Here is a 17,127-nt window from a genome sequence, read left to right as displayed (position 1 = left end):
AACAGAAGAGGTACATGTGTGTAGGAACTGAGGCTTTTAGCCAAAATCCAGTGCCCAACTTACCAGTCATGAGAATGAGCTTTCTTAGACGTGAATCTATAGAAGTGAATCTGCAAGCCCCAGTCAGGCCTTCAGATGACTGCAGCCCCAGTGGACATGTGACCTCAACCTTAGGAGAGACTTTGGGCCAGACTAGCCAGCTGAGCCACTCTCAGATTTGTGACTCACAGGAACTGTGAGGGATAACAAATGATTATTGATGTTTTAAGCCACAAGTTTTGGGATGATTTGTTATGCAGCATTAGATAACCTGACCAAGTACCGTTGTTGGTCTGTTGCTTGCTTTTTTTCATTAGTCACCAGCTGTGTTCAAAGACCTTTTACCTTTTAAGGTAATGCTACTAGAAAGCTTGAATTAGCTGCAGGTAATATTGAAATACGTGGTGTTTGCTTTGAGGGAATAATGTGGTGGTGGGGGGTGGGGAGTGCTGATGTGGCAGTTCATTGTAGTGTTGATACATTGAATATGCCTGGCTCTAGGATCGTAACTCTTCCCTACAGGGTTAAGTTATGGAGCGTGTGATTTTTGGGATACATGCACATGTTGCTCTGGGAACAGCTTTCAATAGTAAGGAGGGGGGAAAGAAGGGGGCCTCAGCATTGGGCGCTTGGGAGGTAGGGAGGAGTGTGGTCCATTCAGAGATAAACAGGTTCGTTTGTTGTGGTTGGTTTTTCTGTCTTTAGAATGGTAGATTATTTTACATAAGCCAGATACCACAACCTCTTTAGTTTTCCTTTTCTCCTCTCCTCTTTCCCATACACCCTTAAAACACTGATTTGCCTTTGGGGCGTTGGAATGAAGCCTACTGAGGACTGGGAACACAGGAGCTGGATAAAGAGAATATCCTAAAGAAAGGCCCCTTGGGCGAAAGGGAATGCAGCTTGGGAGCTGCTCAAGCCACACTTACTTCCTCTGCCTGTTGCTCCTGCCTGTGTGGTAGTCTTCTTCCCTGCCTCTCCAAACTACTGGAGTTTCTCTGGTGTGGTAGGGGTAGCTGGGTGGTGTGTTGTGGAAATTTTGGTTATGTAGATGGTTAGATTTGGTTATGTAGATTCCCAACCTTCCCAGGTTGGGAATCAGGGATCCGAATCTTAATATGTCATATTTATTTCTTCTACTCGGGGGTATAGGTTTCATTCACTGAGTAAGCCCTAGTGGGACATGAGACTGAAATCTAACACATCTCTGTCATGTATGATTCATCCCTCTTCTGATCACTCATAATGCCTTGGCACCTCCATTATGGCATTTAGTGCTTTCCAGCATATGCTTATGTATGTGTATTTTCGTAACTTTTCAGTTAGATTATAAGCTCAGATAATTATGTAGCTCTGTTTTCTTGTCCTGCAGAGGGTCCTGCCAATATTCCTGAAGGTGAAGGCTGAATCATGTCTCAGTTTGGTCTGTCAATGTCACCTTTCATCTCTCTTTCAAGGGCATTATTTTTGCTTATTTATTTATTTATTTATCACAATGCTGAAGACATCATGCAGTACAGATTTAAACAGCTTGTGTCACCAGCTTCCTTCCCAGACTTAGGCACCAAGACCTTCCAGACCCAGGCTGAGTTAGGTCTTCACATTGTTTACCAGGATCTGGGCCTGATTAAAGATTATCTCCAGAATCAATGAACCCTGATGATGTGATTCCAAGGGCACTTAAGGAATTGGCTGCCCTGGTTCATTATTAGCAAAGCATTAGCTGTTGCTTTAGAGAACCGGGAAGAAACATTTGCCGTCTTGCTTATCTTTAAAAGGGAAATACGAATGATCTTGGAAATTATAGACCCGTTAGTTTACTGTGATTCCAGAAAAGATACTTGACCTGATCGTCAGATAATCAATCAGCAAACAGCTAGAAGAGTGTGGGGCACTGAGTAATAACTTACATGGGTTTGTGAAGAAGAGCAAATCCTGTCAGATCAATCTAACTTCTTGCTGTGACATAGTGATGGATTTGAGTGGATCTAGGGCAAGTGATAAATGTAATGCATCTTGACTTCATTAAACCTCTACAATGCTGTGATCAACAGTTGCGAAGGTGAGTTTGGGGCCAGACATCTGTGTTGAACTACCCATCAGACCACCTTCAGGAAAGGGATGGCAGATTGACACTTGCTAGTAGCAACTTAAAAATCTCCTTTTTTTTTATCGGAGAGCTTTTTTTAAGGTTTGCAGATAGCAGGATCCTGATGGGATTCAAAGAAAGCTAAGAAGACGGTTTTGAAAAGTTCTCAGTCCTAGATAGAATAGTATCCTTCCATTGAGATCAACATAGGTCAGGTTCTCATTAGAGCCTCTGTGCTGTTTAGGTCTTCTGGTTAACCAGGGAAGTGGAGAAATTGGAAAAGCTCATTAGAGGCGCAAAAATAGAACTTAGAAAGGAAACTGAATATAGTTTTGGTGATGATTTCTTGTCCAGACTAAATAATTTCATCATGTGAAGAGTAGGTATTCCAAGAAATATGATAACAACTTGCTCTTGATTTTAATAAGGACAAAAAGAAAGAAGTTTAAATGGAAGCAGGAAAGGTTGAGATTGGGGATGAGAATGAACTGCCAGAAGAGACAGCAAAAGGACCGGATTAAGGTATATACCTTAGGTCAGCCTTCCTTGGTGCTGTCTCAGAACGGCTTGATGGCTGTCCATTTGACAGAGATTCTTTGATTCTTTATGAGTGTGATCTGCATGCCTCCTGGGAGTAGGGCTGGAGACAGGGTCTTGTTCTGTTGCCCAGGCTGCAGTGCAGTGGCATGATAACGGCTCACTGCAGCCTCAACCTTGAGCCTCAGCCTCCTGGGCTCAAATGACTCTTCCGTCTTAGCCTACCAAGTAGTTTGGACTATCGATGTGCTCCATCATACCTGGCTCATTTTCTGTTTATTTTTTGTAATGTTGGGGTCTTGCTATGTTGCCCAGGCTGGTTTCAAACTCCTGGGTTCAAGTGATACTTCTGCCTTGGCTCCCATAGTACTTTGATTACAGGTGTGAGCCACCACAGCCAGCAGGAACTTTTAATACTCAAGACCCTGCATTGTACACTTGTTTTTATGAGAGTGTGTCATACCGCTTGAGTGTATAAGAGGCAGAAACAGTTTTGGGCCATGACCTATTTGGAGGCTTAATGTGGGGCTCTTTTATCTGTCTTTGATTTTCAGAAGTCCCTGAGTGAGCTGAGTCAGCTTACTGGTACTATCCTAAAGGAATGCCATCATAAAAAACTAACAGGTGTAAGCTCTTTTGTACTTGGGTGAGTAACAGTATTGGTTATAAACATGGTAAAACATGGTATTTTCCATTTGTCATCAGTTTTGCTGTTTATTTTTGTACTTTGTTCAGCTAGGTGAAACTGAAGTGGTTGGCTTGCCAATAATAGGCTTTGGTGTTCTGGTTTTTGCACTCATTCGTATTACATGTTTTGATTCAGATTAGCATGATAGGTATTCGTTGAACAGGAGACTGTTTTTCATTTGAAAACATTTTTTCACTTAAATGTTAATTTAGGTGGTTTAAAATGTTTTAGAGGCCCTAAATTTTAGGAATGCAGTTCCTTTCTTGTTTTAGGAATTGTTTCCTAACATAGAAGTAGATTTTTATCTGGTTTAGGAGAATTGTGCCTCCTTTGTCCTCACTAGCAGGAGTTCACATTGCTCATTTTGGTGTGGATGTGCACCGAATGATGGTTGTTGTGACCCGGAAGCCCAGAGAGCAGCCTGAAAGCTTTGGTGGGATCTTTAATTGTGCATCTTTAACCTTGGGGCAAGTTCTCTCACCACCTCAGTGTTCAGAAGAGACCAAAGCAAATGTAAGAGAGGAAAATGAGGTATAGGCCACAGCACGTTGGGAGGAGGAGGTAACGTCAGCTGTCTGGATGGCCAGGGAGGGAGGGGGGCGGCCCAGCTCTCCCCATCTGAGGCGCTGCCATCCTGGCCGCTGCCCACATTCCTCCCCGAGTGCTCTGGCTTCTGGATAGTCTTTTTCTCTCTGCTCTGCAGCAACCCTACTGACTGCCTTCTCATCTGTATTCAAGTGCCCATAATTTTGGAGAAAAATGACCTTTGGGGATGAGGTTTCTAGTGTTTGGTCTTTGTCCACAGAGGTATTCCTTTTTTCTTTTTACGGAAACCTTGAACAGAGTCGATCTGCATTTTGAGTTAGAACTGTAACTAGGCCGGGTGCGGTGGCTCAAGCCTGTAATCCCAGCACTTTGGGAGGCCGAGGCGGGTGGATCACGAGGTCGAGAGATCGAGACCATCCTAGTCAACATGGTGAAACCCCGTCTCTACTAAAAATACAAAAAATTAGCTGGGCATGGTGGCTCGTGCCTGTAATCCCAGCTACTCAGGAGGCTGAGGCAGGAGAATTGCCTGAACCCAGGAGGCAGAGGTTGCGGTGAGCCGAGATCGTGCCATTGCACTCCAGCCTGGGTAACAAGAGCGAAACTCCGTCTAAAAAAAAAAAAAGAACTGTAACTAAAGGAGTTTCTCGTTTCTAGAGGATTGTCCCGATGCTGGGTTATTTTTGAAGGGTAGGTGGGGAGGGTTAATGGTGACAGAGAAGGGCTGATACAGAAGAGAGGCATTTGGAGGGTTTTAGTGTGACCTAGAGCTGCCACATTGTTACTGTTCTTTTGTGAAAGAGACATTTTGGAAAACTTTAAAGGAAATTGGTGAAGATCCGTATAAAGCAAACTATATTGATTCCTTTCTCCTTCTTCAAGGCTGAAAGGCAGGAATCCTCTTAACCTCGCGTGCAGCCTCCCTGCCCTGCCCCACACATTGTTCTTTGCACCACGTTTAGCTTCTTTCCTTCTCTCTGTTCTTGGTTTCTGCCGTGACTAAGTGAAGAGAAAAGCAATTCCCTGGAGAAGGAACCCACCCTTGTCTTCCCATTCGCTTGTCCTGGTTGCAGCTCCAGGGGAAAGATGGGGCCCAGGCCTTTTCCCTGGAGAGCCTAATCCTTAGGTTGTGGTCCCTCGGCCTGTGGCCCCAGTCAGCGTGCACTTTTTTCTGTACAGACAGGCGAAGGCGCTGACGCTATTCTTCTAAACTGGGAAATGAAATGCAAAACCGACGTTAATGTTACATTATGGTTGAGATTAAATGCACCAAAATCAGGAAATTCAAAGTTATGCTTCCCACAGCAACTATAACTCAGCCTCATCTGGCGTGTGTAGTATTTTGTGTTAGTGTGGATGGTGTTATATGTTAAGACATTAAAGTTAACACCATAAGCAGAGCACAAAATGCTTGAGGGGGCTGAGTTATGATGACTGTGTGAGCCGTAAGTGTTCTTGCACAGGCTCCCAACTCCTGGAATAATTTTTCCCCTGCCCATCAGAGCAATTATTGCCTTTCTTTTTAGTTATATCTCTACTTTAACACATCTCTTCTTTCAGGGTCACTATAAATGAATTCCTCTATTGATGGCCAATGATGGTTGTAGAAATGGGGCGGCCCACTAGTCCCCTTTGTCTTTTTTGTCGCTGCCTCCATAAATGTGGTACTTGCCCCTCCTCCTCCTCAAGCCATCTTCCTCCACAGGCTGCTATTTCTTGGTGGTCCCTCATAAGTATGGGTCTCCCCTGGCTCCCACTATGGCTCCTCACTAGTGCTCTCAGAATGGGAACAAGCGTTTGCTGTGTCCGAGTCTTGGCCGTATTGCAACTTCACATGAAAGCCTGAAGGGCCTGTCTTTATTTGGAGCAGACATAGCAATGTAGAAGTAAAATATACATCTCGGAGAATGGAGCACTGATGCATGGTGGCGCTGCCTTGTGTGTTTGGCATAGCAGAGGCAGGATCGAAGGGGTTTATTTGCTCTATTCAGACTGCTTCTCCACTTTCCCCAGGGCTTATACCTTTAAGCTGCCACGGTGTGTAGTAGGCTGTGGAGTTGCCTGGGGGTGGGGTCAGGAACTTTCCTTGGGGAACACTGGTCACTGGTAACAGAATCACCACATAATTTAGTGCAAATCAGAAAACATCCCCCCTAGTCTCTTATTATCCTGGTAGCCTCCCCAGGGCTGAGACAGCTGTTGGAATGCAGATTTTTTTAGGCACTGGGCTAAGGTTGGTGGTGGGGAAGAGCTGTAAAGAATAGGGCCATTGATAAATGGTGAGTGAAATCAGGGACTGTAAAATAACAGTGACACTGAACTGCCTTTTAAAGTTTTTGTTGCACATGACAAAACCAACTATGTCAGCAAAGAAATGGGGAAGACCTCATAACCACCTTAGAGGCAGTGAAAAGGCTTCTTTTTACTCTTTGGATTGTAACTTAAAGCTCTGTGTTAGATGTTGGGGATATAAAGAGAAGTAAGGAATGGTCCCTACCCTCAGGGAGCTCATAGTCAAGGAGGGCATACATATGTGTAACAACCATTTGGCGGTGTGATAACTACCATGACACGGGTAAGTACTTGGTACGGGGGGGCACAAAGGATGGGAATGATCAACCCTACTCACAATGTGGGGGAGGGCTGCATATTTTCATGTTATAAGAAATTCAGGAGACCAGAGAGAGCCAAGTGGGCCTGAGGCCATTCAGAAGTATTACAGCAGGAAGAGAAGGGGTTCACAGAGTAAACCAGAATGAAATGGCCTACATCTGAAAAAACTGACCTTGATTGCAGGGTTGTTTGTGGAAATGTTGAAAATGAGATAGAAGGAGAATAAAGACTTTGAGGCCGGGCGCGGTGGCTCAAGCCTGTAATCCCAGCACTTCGGGAGGCCGAGGCGGGTGGATCACGAGGTCGAAAGATCGAGACCGTCCTGGTCAACATAGTGAAACCCCGTCTCTACTAAAAATACTAAAAAAAAAATTAGCTGGGCATGGTGGCGCGTGCCTGTAATCCCACCCACTCAGGAGGCTGAGGCAGGAGAATTGCCTGAACCCAGGAGGCGGAGGTTGCGGTGAGCCGAGATCGCGCCATTGCACTCCAGCCTGGGTAACAAGAGGGAAACTCTGTCTCAAAAAAAAAAAAAAAAAGACTTTGAACCTGGCAACTATTTCACTGTTCAGTTAGTTGGATTATCTATATCAGTTTTACCCATTTCTCACATTCGAGCTAGAAGGTCTTATTGGAATGCTGTAAGTGGAAGTACAAAGGCTAGAAGAGACTTAAGAGCATTTTACCCAACAAAGTGTGGGTCAAAGGGTGAGGGCAAAAGTGGAAATGGTGTGAGCTAAGACTTTGAGGCATTGCCAGGGAGCCTAATCTGATACCTCAGCATAGCGTTTGGGTGGGCTGCTGGGACTCTAGGGAGAGTCAAAGGCTGGAGAATGACATGACGCCTCCCCTTCACCTTCTTCCTGCTTAAAAAAAATACTGGGAATTTGGATCTGGATCTGCTAGGACCCACCTTCAAACCAGAGAGGTTTAGACCCTTCAAAGAGATAAACAGCTGGCTATCACTGAGATCAGTGTGGAAGGAATGACTGATGAAGAGGCAGAAGGGTCTGGGTAATGTGGAGATTGGTGGAAGCAGAAGGGACTGGGGAGGATGGGGGTGGAGGCTGAGCTTCCTCTGAGCGTCAGCAACAGGTACAGCCACAGAAAGCAAGCCAGCAGGTTGGAAAGCAGGGGCAGTGGGGAAAGTGAAATCCAAAGGAGTGTTTAGGTTAAGTCCATAGGCTTCACTTCTCCCTCCTCCATCCTGCCTTGCTTTTCCTCTCCCCTCTTGGTTACATTTCTTTTGTAGACTGATTTCCATTGTTTGTCATGAGGAAACGGATATCAGGAGACCTTTTCTCCATCTCTGTGTCTTACTGGGAGAAAAGGATCTTGCATCATTTTGATTAAGATGCCATTGGGATGATTATTTTTTATCCTCTTACCCTGAGTGTTCACACTATTTAAAAAAAACCCACAGCCTTACATTTATGTGATGAGTTTTGAGCTCTGGCTGTAAAAATTGAGCTATAGCCTAAAAGCCTGAAATAAGAGTATACCCACGTTAACACCAGCCCCCCGAGGCTGGCAGGTCTGCAGCAGACGGGTGAACAGGCTGGCTCATGCAGAAGGGTGTTTATATGTATTGATGCTACCATGGACAAAACCCTGTTAGGTGTTGGGAGAGTCAGAAAGGAGGTAAATCAGAAAGGAGAAATCTGAAGAGAGAGACAAAAAACATCAGGGCAGCTTTTATTTGGATGTAGGGGTGCATTGGGATAGGCTGCTGTTTTGGTCCTGTTCCTCTATGTCAGGCGTCCCCAAACTACGGCCCTCGGGCCGCACGCGGCCCTCTGAGGCCATTTATCCGGCCCCCCGCCGCACTTCAGGAAGGGGCACCTCTTTCATTGGTGGTTAGTGAGAGGAGCACAGTATGTGGCAGCCCTCCAACGGTCTGAGGGACAGTGAACTGGCCCCCTGTGTAAAAAGTCTGGGGACGCCTGCTCTATGTAGTTGGCTAGTAAGGAGATCTGGAAGGTCTGTGAGCAGCAAAACAGATCTGATACACAGTGGCTCTGCTTCTGTTGAAGTGCTGTGATCAGTTTCTAGTCCTGGAAGGCCATTCCAGCCAAGGGCTGATCTGAGGGTTAGGTGCTGGCAGAGGCACTTACTTGGAGATGCCCATGTTGCTGAAAGTAAAGGAGTGTTCATACTCTATGATGGGGGTACAGCTGGGGAGCCAGAAAAGGAAATTTGAATGTGCTACTGAGTGGAGAAGAAGAAACAGAAATAGGTATTGTAAGCCAGAGTTCATGGGAATGGAAAGGAAGTTGTTCCAAAAGGTTAAAAATGTGTGTTGGGAGACTGGTACGGATGCAGTACTTGAGAGAGATGCCAGTGGGTTGGACTAGGATGTTAGTTGGTTGGTGATGGTGAAAATGGAGAGAAGTTATATGTTGTAACCCTTAGGTGTGCTAGGAAAGAAACAAGCTTGAGGACCATGTTCTTTTGTAGCTCATAACTCTTTTTTGGATACTAGTGGGCTACTGAGGAGTCAGTGGTATTAAGAGGTTTGTTAAGGAGTGGCACATGGAATCTGTAGTTGTCGTAAATGGGGTACTCTGAGTGGAAGAGCCATTATCAGGGAGAACATAGGCAGAGCTGTTATAGTTGAGTTCTTTGGTGGTAATGTGGGTAGTTACTCCTCTAGGATCTGTTTGATGCATTGTTTGGCTATTGGCCTAGGGGAGATAGGTAGTGATGGTTAGGTAGATAGGATGATAACTGGCTAGAAAGCTTGGAATCTTGGTCTCTAAAAGTGTGATAAAACTGAGAGCCATGATTTGAGATTGCATTATCTGGAAATGGAGTCCAGGGACTATGTCTGCATTGTTCATAGCACTAGCAGCATTTAAAAGGCCAACTGATCAACTGAAAGGGATTGATAGTTACAGATGGGGAGGTAGGGCTGATGAATGGGTTGAAACATGGCATTTTGATCAGGTCTGTTTTCCCTGGAAAGGTAATATGACCAGAGAAACAATGTCAGGGGCAGATCTGAAAGGAAGTCCATGGTTGATGGTGTTGAATGTGGTGGCTGGTGATGTTGGCAAGGAATCCCCAAGTTGGTGCCTCAGGATATGCAGGAATTTTGTAATCCTGTTCCAAATTTGAAGCCAGAGTTAGAGAGGCCTTTCTCAGGACCAGAGGCAGTTAGATAGACCAGATAAGCTTCTGGCTTGTGTCTGTAACGAGCAGTCTTCTCACCTGGTCAGAGGAAGGTGTTTTTCTAGAGTGCTGAGATAATAGTGTGCTGAGCACTCTGGGGGTAGCTGATGCCCTGGTCTTGACAGTATTCCTAAAGGAAGCAGGCATTGCCGTGACAAGAAGACTTTTTGCTAGCTCCCTGACAGAGGTGTGCCAGTCTACTCTATGAAGTTCTGGGATGTGACAGGCCTGTTTTGCTGCCCTAGCTCTTGGCAACAAGGAGGATGAAATATCTTGCAGCAAGAGCTAGGGATGGTTAGCAGACTTAGAGGGCATGACTCGGGTGCTTCAAAGTGAGCCGAGTAAGGGTTTGCTCTGAGAGGGGAGCTGAGTGCCTTGGGCTCTGATTCTCACTTGGGCAGTACCTCAGCAGTAAGGAGTTAGTCTCGTAGATGTTCAAGACTACACCTTTACTATTTAAATTGTGATCTGAGAACCAGCAGCATCCTCATCACCTGGGAGCTTGTTAGAAATGCAGAATATCAGGCATGCCCACTCCAGAGCCGAAATAGAATCTGCAATCCGACACATTCCTCAGGTCATTGGAAGTCTGAGAAATATTGCTGTAGTCTGGACCAGTGGTTCTTAAACTTCATACTTCAGTGAGCATCAGAGTCACCTGGAGCAGGGCTGTTAAAACCAAGGTTGCCGGCCCTACTCCTAGGGCTTCTGATTCCGAAAGCCTAGGGTGGAGGCCAGAAATGTGCATTTCTAACAAATGCCCAAGTGGAGGGATGCTGCCTATGAGGGACTGTGGTTTGACAACAGCTGACCCTCTTAGCTTTCTCATCTGTAAAACGGGGGAGTAATTCCTGCCTGCTTACAGAGATGTGCGATCATATGGGGCAGGGTGTGAGAAATGTGTTCACTGCATTGTGGGGGTGTATCAGTCTGTGTATTGCTTGCTTACTAGTCAGTGAATTTTTAAAAATCTATTGTCGTGCCAGCACAATTGTTTACATTCCTGGCTGCTGGCCATCACTTGTGGGCAGAGAACAGAGAATCAATGAACCACCCCATGGGCATGCAGTGTTCTGTGAAGAGAGCAGCAGTCCCTGGGGCTGTGGATGGGGATTACTGAGCAAGCCCTCCTGTAGCCCAGCCAGCTTCCCTGGGCTCCTGGCCAAGTTGTCTGACCAGAATTCTCAGTCTGCTTGAGTGGGCCTGGTCTTGTCTTGATCACCTGTTACCACCATTTCTTCACCCCCAGCTAGTGTATCTTTAGGGCAATATTCAGATTGGTTTGAAAACTGGTCTTTGTCTGACCAAGCCTCTGATTCATCTTGTGATCCTGAGCAAGCCGCTTGCTTTTCCTCCACTTTATTGGGTGACTGATGGAACAGGCCTTGGCTGCATGTGCTCAAGTCCCAGAATGTGGACTCTGGACCTCCAAAGTGAGGGGAGCTGAGGTAGAGGCTGTTCTGATGAGAATCAGAGTGGCAAAAAGCATAGACTCCAAAACTGGAGTGTTTCGATTTGAATCTTGACCACCCATTGGTAGTATGACCTTGGTCAAGTTACTTGCACTCTTTTTGTCTCACTTGCCTTATTGGCAACGTGGGGTTAATAATAGTACCAGTCTTATAGGATTGATGGGAGGATAAACTGAATTAACATATTAAGTGATCAAAACAGTACTTGATATGTGATGGCTATAGGTATTAGCTCTTATTAGTAGAATTAGTGCTAGTATTATTCTAATCCACAACCTCATTGTAAGCTGTTGGAGAACAGCAGGTGACTGGGAGGCAGGCCCTTCTCTGGAAACACAGAGAGAACTTTCAGGCCCTCTTATCAACATATGGATAGAGCCAGGGTACTATCCAGAGAGATTTTTTTGGGCTTGGCACCCTTCTACTTCCAGGCCCTTCCTTAGTGATGCCTTCAGGGGACATCTCTAGCACATAACCTAAGATTTGTTTAAATTAATTTCATGACAAATGTATGTATACAGGTAGCTACAAATAAATCATTTGGTTGTTTGGTGCCCTGAAGGGTCAGGTCAGCTTCACAGGGGCCACCAATATCTGAAGTTATTTACAATTGAGTATGTAAAAATGTTTGAACTGTGACTATTTCTGAGTCATGTGCATATAGAGGTAGACACAAGTGTACATACCTCGGGTGAGGATGTGGCTTCTAAGACTTGGTCTCCTTCATTTATTGGTATTATGTTTTTTTGAAAAAATTCAGATTTCAATAAAAGTAAATTATAATTCACTCTGAGCCTATATCTCCTTTGAATAAAGAATAGTGGTGTCTATTTTCAGCCTGTTTTCTACATTTTAATTGCTTTGGGGTCTATGGAGATGGGTAGAGGGGGACATGTAGGTGAAAAATCAGCCTTTTAAGGCTCCAATTTTTTACCCTTCCTTGTCCTGAAACTTCGAGCATCAGCTCTCATCTGTCAAAGTGTAAATCAGCAATTAAAACCCAAACAGCCAAATGCCAAAGATGACCTGAAGCACAAAGCAACTGACAAACAAGTCCGGACAAATCGACGGGTAATTTATAAGCTTTGCCCTAAAATCTAATTATTTGGCAATTTGAATTTGCAGCCAGCCAGGGCTTGGCAATAAATTTAACCCGCCATAAATTATTTAGGAGCAGACCGTGGTGTAAATCAAAACCACGAGTGTTTGTTTAAGAAATAAGCTCCTTGTGCATAAAATGTCTTTTTTTTTCCCCCAAGGGAGAAACTGTTAAGCAAACCATACCCCATTGCCCAGTGTAGCCCTCACTTCTCCCATCCAACTCCCTCTCTTCCCTCTGGCCAGGACGCTTCTTGATCCTTGGAGAAAGGGCCCATCTTTGCATGAGACTTTTATCCAAAACTAAATATTTGGGTAAAACCCACATGTTGCCAGGGACTGCATTTTCTACCTTGTGGTATGTGTTGCTTTTAGATTTTATCAAATCTTTTAGTGCAGGGACACACACTTTTTGGATTTTTCTTCAGAGGGTTGAAGAAATAGATTCGTTGTTATGAAGGAAAGCCAGCTCCTTCTTCCTAGATTGAGAGAGGAAAGCCATGAAAAATGATCTACTCATTCCTTTATTTCAGATAAGACATAGAAACATCAACTCAGGCAGAGGAGAATCTATGCTTATGAAAAAAGGGTTAGAAAGCTACACTATTAAACCTTGCGGGCCAGGCGCAGTGGCTCTGGCCTGTAATTCCAGCACTTTGGGAGGCCAAGGCGGATGGATCTCTTGAGGCCAGGAGTTTGAGACCAGCCTGGCCAACATGGCAAAACCCTGTCTTTAGTAAAAACACAAAAATTAGCTGGATGTGGTAATCCCAGCTACTTGGGAGGCCGAGGCATGAGAACCTGGGAGTTGGAGGTTGCAGTGAGCCGAGAGAGTGCCACCGTATTCCAGCCTGGGTGACAGAGGGGGACCCTATCTCAAAAAGCAATAAAAAGAATTTGTAAACCCTCTGTCCCATATTGATGAATTCCAACAGTCTAACCTAAGTCCCTTCTGCTTAAATCCTCTTGTTATTGTTTTTCTGTCTTCAACAATATTTTTTTTGCTGCAGACACTTTAGTTGAAGGGAGTTTGAATACCCCAAAAGCAACTTACACATTTATTTCTTGCAATCTATTGATGGTGATGTGAAATTGCGTTTGAAATGCTATGCTGTTGAAGTTTTGTCCTCAGTTTATGAAGGAAATCACTGGGGGTTCCTAGCTGAGCAGTTAGAAAGCAGCTAGGTTTAAAACCTCTGCTCTAGCCCACTTTAAAAGGTGGATGAATATTTGTTTGGTGCTTCTTTTTTATTTCTGTCTTCTCTCCCCTCAAAAACAAACAAAAGATTTGCAGGGACAATATTGAGGGAGACGGTAGGTACATTGGAAACTTGGATATTTGAAAAATCCAAATTCTGAGGCTTTTGTTCTTAGTTGTTAAGTTATGGCCAGTTTTCATCTCCCATTGGCAGATAGCCCAGTGCTGCAGGTAGTTTTTTGAATGTAATGTCTCGGTGTTAGCATTGGAAGTCCCGTGTTTCAGGAAGCCCTTGGTCCTGGTCAACAAGACAGTTGATTACCCTAAGTAGAACTGGGATTTGGTGGTTTGTAGTAGTTGAGGAAGAAAACCACTTAGAGATGAGAGTAGATCTAGCAGAAAGTGCTTCGAACTGTTAAATGTCTTGGTTTGAATCCTGGCTGTACCACTAACCTTCTTTGACATCTTAGACAGATCATTTCTCCTCTCTGATTCTGTGGAGAATTCTGTGTCTTCCAGTATAGCCAGGCCCTTGGCTTGTCTCCTCCACTTAGCAGCCCTTTCGTATGTTTACCCTGCAGAAGTTGGGAGAGTGAAGCTTGTGTGCCAGCATAGGAATTAGGTACTGGAGATCACACTGAAGGCGCATGGTTCCTGCCTTCCTTGATGCCATCTGTGCCATCTGTGTTACTGCAGCCATGGTGGAGGCTTTTCAGTAGCAAACCTCTAAAACTTTTCTGCCTGGATAGTCCACATTCATTGCTCTTAAAATTTGAGAGCAGCCTCTCTTTCTAGGAGATAGTAGACTTGCGTTCCCTACAGGATAGCCTTTTAGACTAAGAGAACCAGATTTTTCTTGACCCTTCAGATTTTGAAAGCTGCTAGTCCTACTCTTTTTAGGTCTCAGTCTCATTTTCCCCATTTGGAACCCCAGCTCTGTCCCTCACAAGCAGTATAACTGAGCAAGTAACTTAACATCTTTGGGCCTTAGTTTATTTGTGAAAAAGGGGTGACAGTGATTCCCACCTCATGAGTTAGGAGGATTAAATAAAATCATTCCTATTAGCACAGTATCTGCCACATAGTAAACAATGACAGATGGAAGGAATAAAATGATTCCATTTTCCATGTGTCTTGGAGAGCATTGGAAGCCAGCTCCTCTCCACTGTTTGCCCAGACTTGAGCTTCTCACAGGAGGAGCCACCTTTCATTGTATTCATCTCTGTGTCTATAGCCAGTCCCTGCTTGGTGAATAGTAGATGCTTAATAGTATTGATTTATGACCTGATGATGGTGATGGTGATGGTGATGATGATGCGACCTATCTTCCAGGATTAAGGGGGGTAAAGTAGGAAAATGTGAGGCTGGGTGCAGTGGCTCACAATTGTAATACCAGCACTTTGGGAGGTCAAGGCAGGTAGATCACCTGAGGTCGGGAGTTTGAGACCAGCCTGACCAACATAGAGATACCCCATCTCTACTAAAAATACAAAGTTAGCCAGGCATGGTGGTGCACACCTGTAATCCCAGCTACTCGGGAGGCTAAGGCAGGTGAATCGCTTGAACCTGGGAGGCGGAGGTTGCAGTGAACTGAGATCACGCCACACTTCAGCCTGGAGAACAAGAGCGAAACTCCATCTCAAAAAAAAAAAAAGAATATGTGAAACCACACTTTTGTAAATGGAAAAACATAACACTGTGTATGTCCTTCCACTAAGATATTTATCACAGTGTACTGTTCTTTATTTGTTTGCCTATCTTTTTCATTCATAGTCCATGCACTTCTCCAAAGTGGAGACTACATCTTATCCCTAGTCCTTCTCGAGCCCCCTGTCTGATATCCTACACAATATCAGGCATACCTTTGTATGCCATTTGCATTCAGGTAATTTACTTGGATGCAAATGGCATACAAAGGCAAAAAATCGTAAAGCTATATTAGGGTAGGGAAAGAGGGCTGGTAAATACAAACTGAGCATTCCTTCCTTCCTGGTGCTACTTTTACACTAAACGGTTTCTAAAATAAACCTCTTCTTAGGGGAATGATGAAATTGGATGAGAGAAAAGGCGAGGGTCAGGAATAACAGTTTCATTATCTGAGCAACTGGACATAGAGGCTGGCACTTGGGCACATGGTCACAAATCTTTGTGTTGGAATTAATGCCACCAGACTGTAGCGTTGGAGTTCCATTTCTGATCATTATCAACTAAAAATCATCAAAGTGTTTGTCATGCTCCAAGTGCCCTGGCTATAGAGTTGTACCAACTTGGTGCAGATTGGGGCATTTCTTCCATTACTGGGTTGTTTGGGTCAGTATTTTGAGGTTCTGGGATTGCTGGGCAATATGGGAAAGTAAGAAGGACCTGAGTGAGGTCCTTGCTGCCCTGACTTCTCAGAGAGTCTTTTCCCAGAAACTTCTCTTTTACATTCTTAGTGGCTCGAGTGAATATGCTGATGTGCAGGCCCATTGTTACAATAGCTCCTCCTGTTGTGGAGGAACAGCCCCTGCAAAGGCATGTTTTGAGACTGACCCTTGAAAGCACCTCTTCTTGATCTTGGGGAGAAGGCTTGGCTGATGAGCTAGCATTATCAGAGATATGTTTATAATAGGCCCAATCTGATATGTCCTGAGCCTTGGGTCTGGGCCCTCTAGGAATTTCAGGGGCCTACCCCCCTTCTCTCTCTCTCTCTCTCTCTCTCTCTTTTTTTTTTTTTTTTTTTTTTTTTTGCATAGATCTGAATCTGGCTTGTTCTTCTTCTCTGGGAGCATGGCACTGAGTTTCAGCACTTAGTTGGCCCCATTTCCCTATGGGTGAGGAAGCTAGCATCAGGAAAGTTTGAATACTGAGCTGCAGTGTTTGCTGTTATTTGCTGCAGTGGGGAAACCCAAAGGCCAAATTTCCAGAGAGTCTGCTGGGGATGCTGACTTGGTGCTGGTCAGCGTGGAAGCTGAAGCACATACTATTTTATAATAAATACTAATGAAATCCTAGATCTATAATAGCATTTCAGATACCTAAAACAAACCATGTGCTTGTTAAAAAGTGGAAAGGGATCAACTTTAAGCCATAAATTCTTGGTAATAGAGGGTTTTTTCTATTTATGTTTGATAGATATTTTTATTTCCAGAGGAATGTCAACTCCTAATTTCATAATGTATCATAGGCTTAAGAAAATTGAATTTAATAAAAAGCCAAAGATGAATGGCATCCTTAAAGGTCCCAACACTTGTCTTTATTAGCAGGACAAACTGTAGGTCTCCAAACACTGCTGCTCTCCAAATGAAAGTTTAAATGAAAAGTACAGTTGTGTCACAGGTTAAATTTCATTGTGGGCCCAGCTAACATTGTTACTGAGGAGCTGGCTATATTTGTTTCCTTAGACACCAGGGCAGCCAAACTCACCAGGCTATAGAGCTCTTTCTGTTGGGGAAGTGTTTCTTCTACTTAGGGGAGAGGAAGGACACATCAGAAAATCAGGAGTCAGATGGGCCTGACTCACGGGCCACACCTCAGAGTTGGCTCTTGGAAATCGTAGATACCTGATTTTGCAGGGGGACTAATGTGTTTTTTTTTTTTTGGTGTGTGTTCGATTTTGTTATTCAGTACCAAAACCCTCATTTACCATGTAATCCTCATGAACCATGTAATGGTTCATGGGGAACAGAAGGCCCAG

At 44.4% G+C, this 17,127-nt stretch overlaps 1 protein-coding gene across 10 annotated transcripts in view; it reads left to right on the top strand.

Annotated features, from left to right (window-relative positions):
• The window catches only part of ERI3 (ERI1 exoribonuclease family member 3), a 136,303-nt gene that overhangs the window by 18,142 nt on the left and 101,034 nt on the right, over positions 1–17,127 (top strand). The window lies entirely within an intron of this gene.

The sequence above is a fragment of the Saimiri boliviensis genome, chromosome 11 (genome assembly GCF_048565385.1).
Source record: "Saimiri boliviensis isolate mSaiBol1 chromosome 11, mSaiBol1.pri, whole genome shotgun sequence".
Classification (NCBI taxonomy): Eukaryota; Metazoa; Chordata; class Mammalia; order Primates; family Cebidae; genus Saimiri; species Saimiri boliviensis.
Note: the sequence above shows the minus strand (reverse complement) of the source record. Positions and strands in the feature narration are given on the sequence as shown.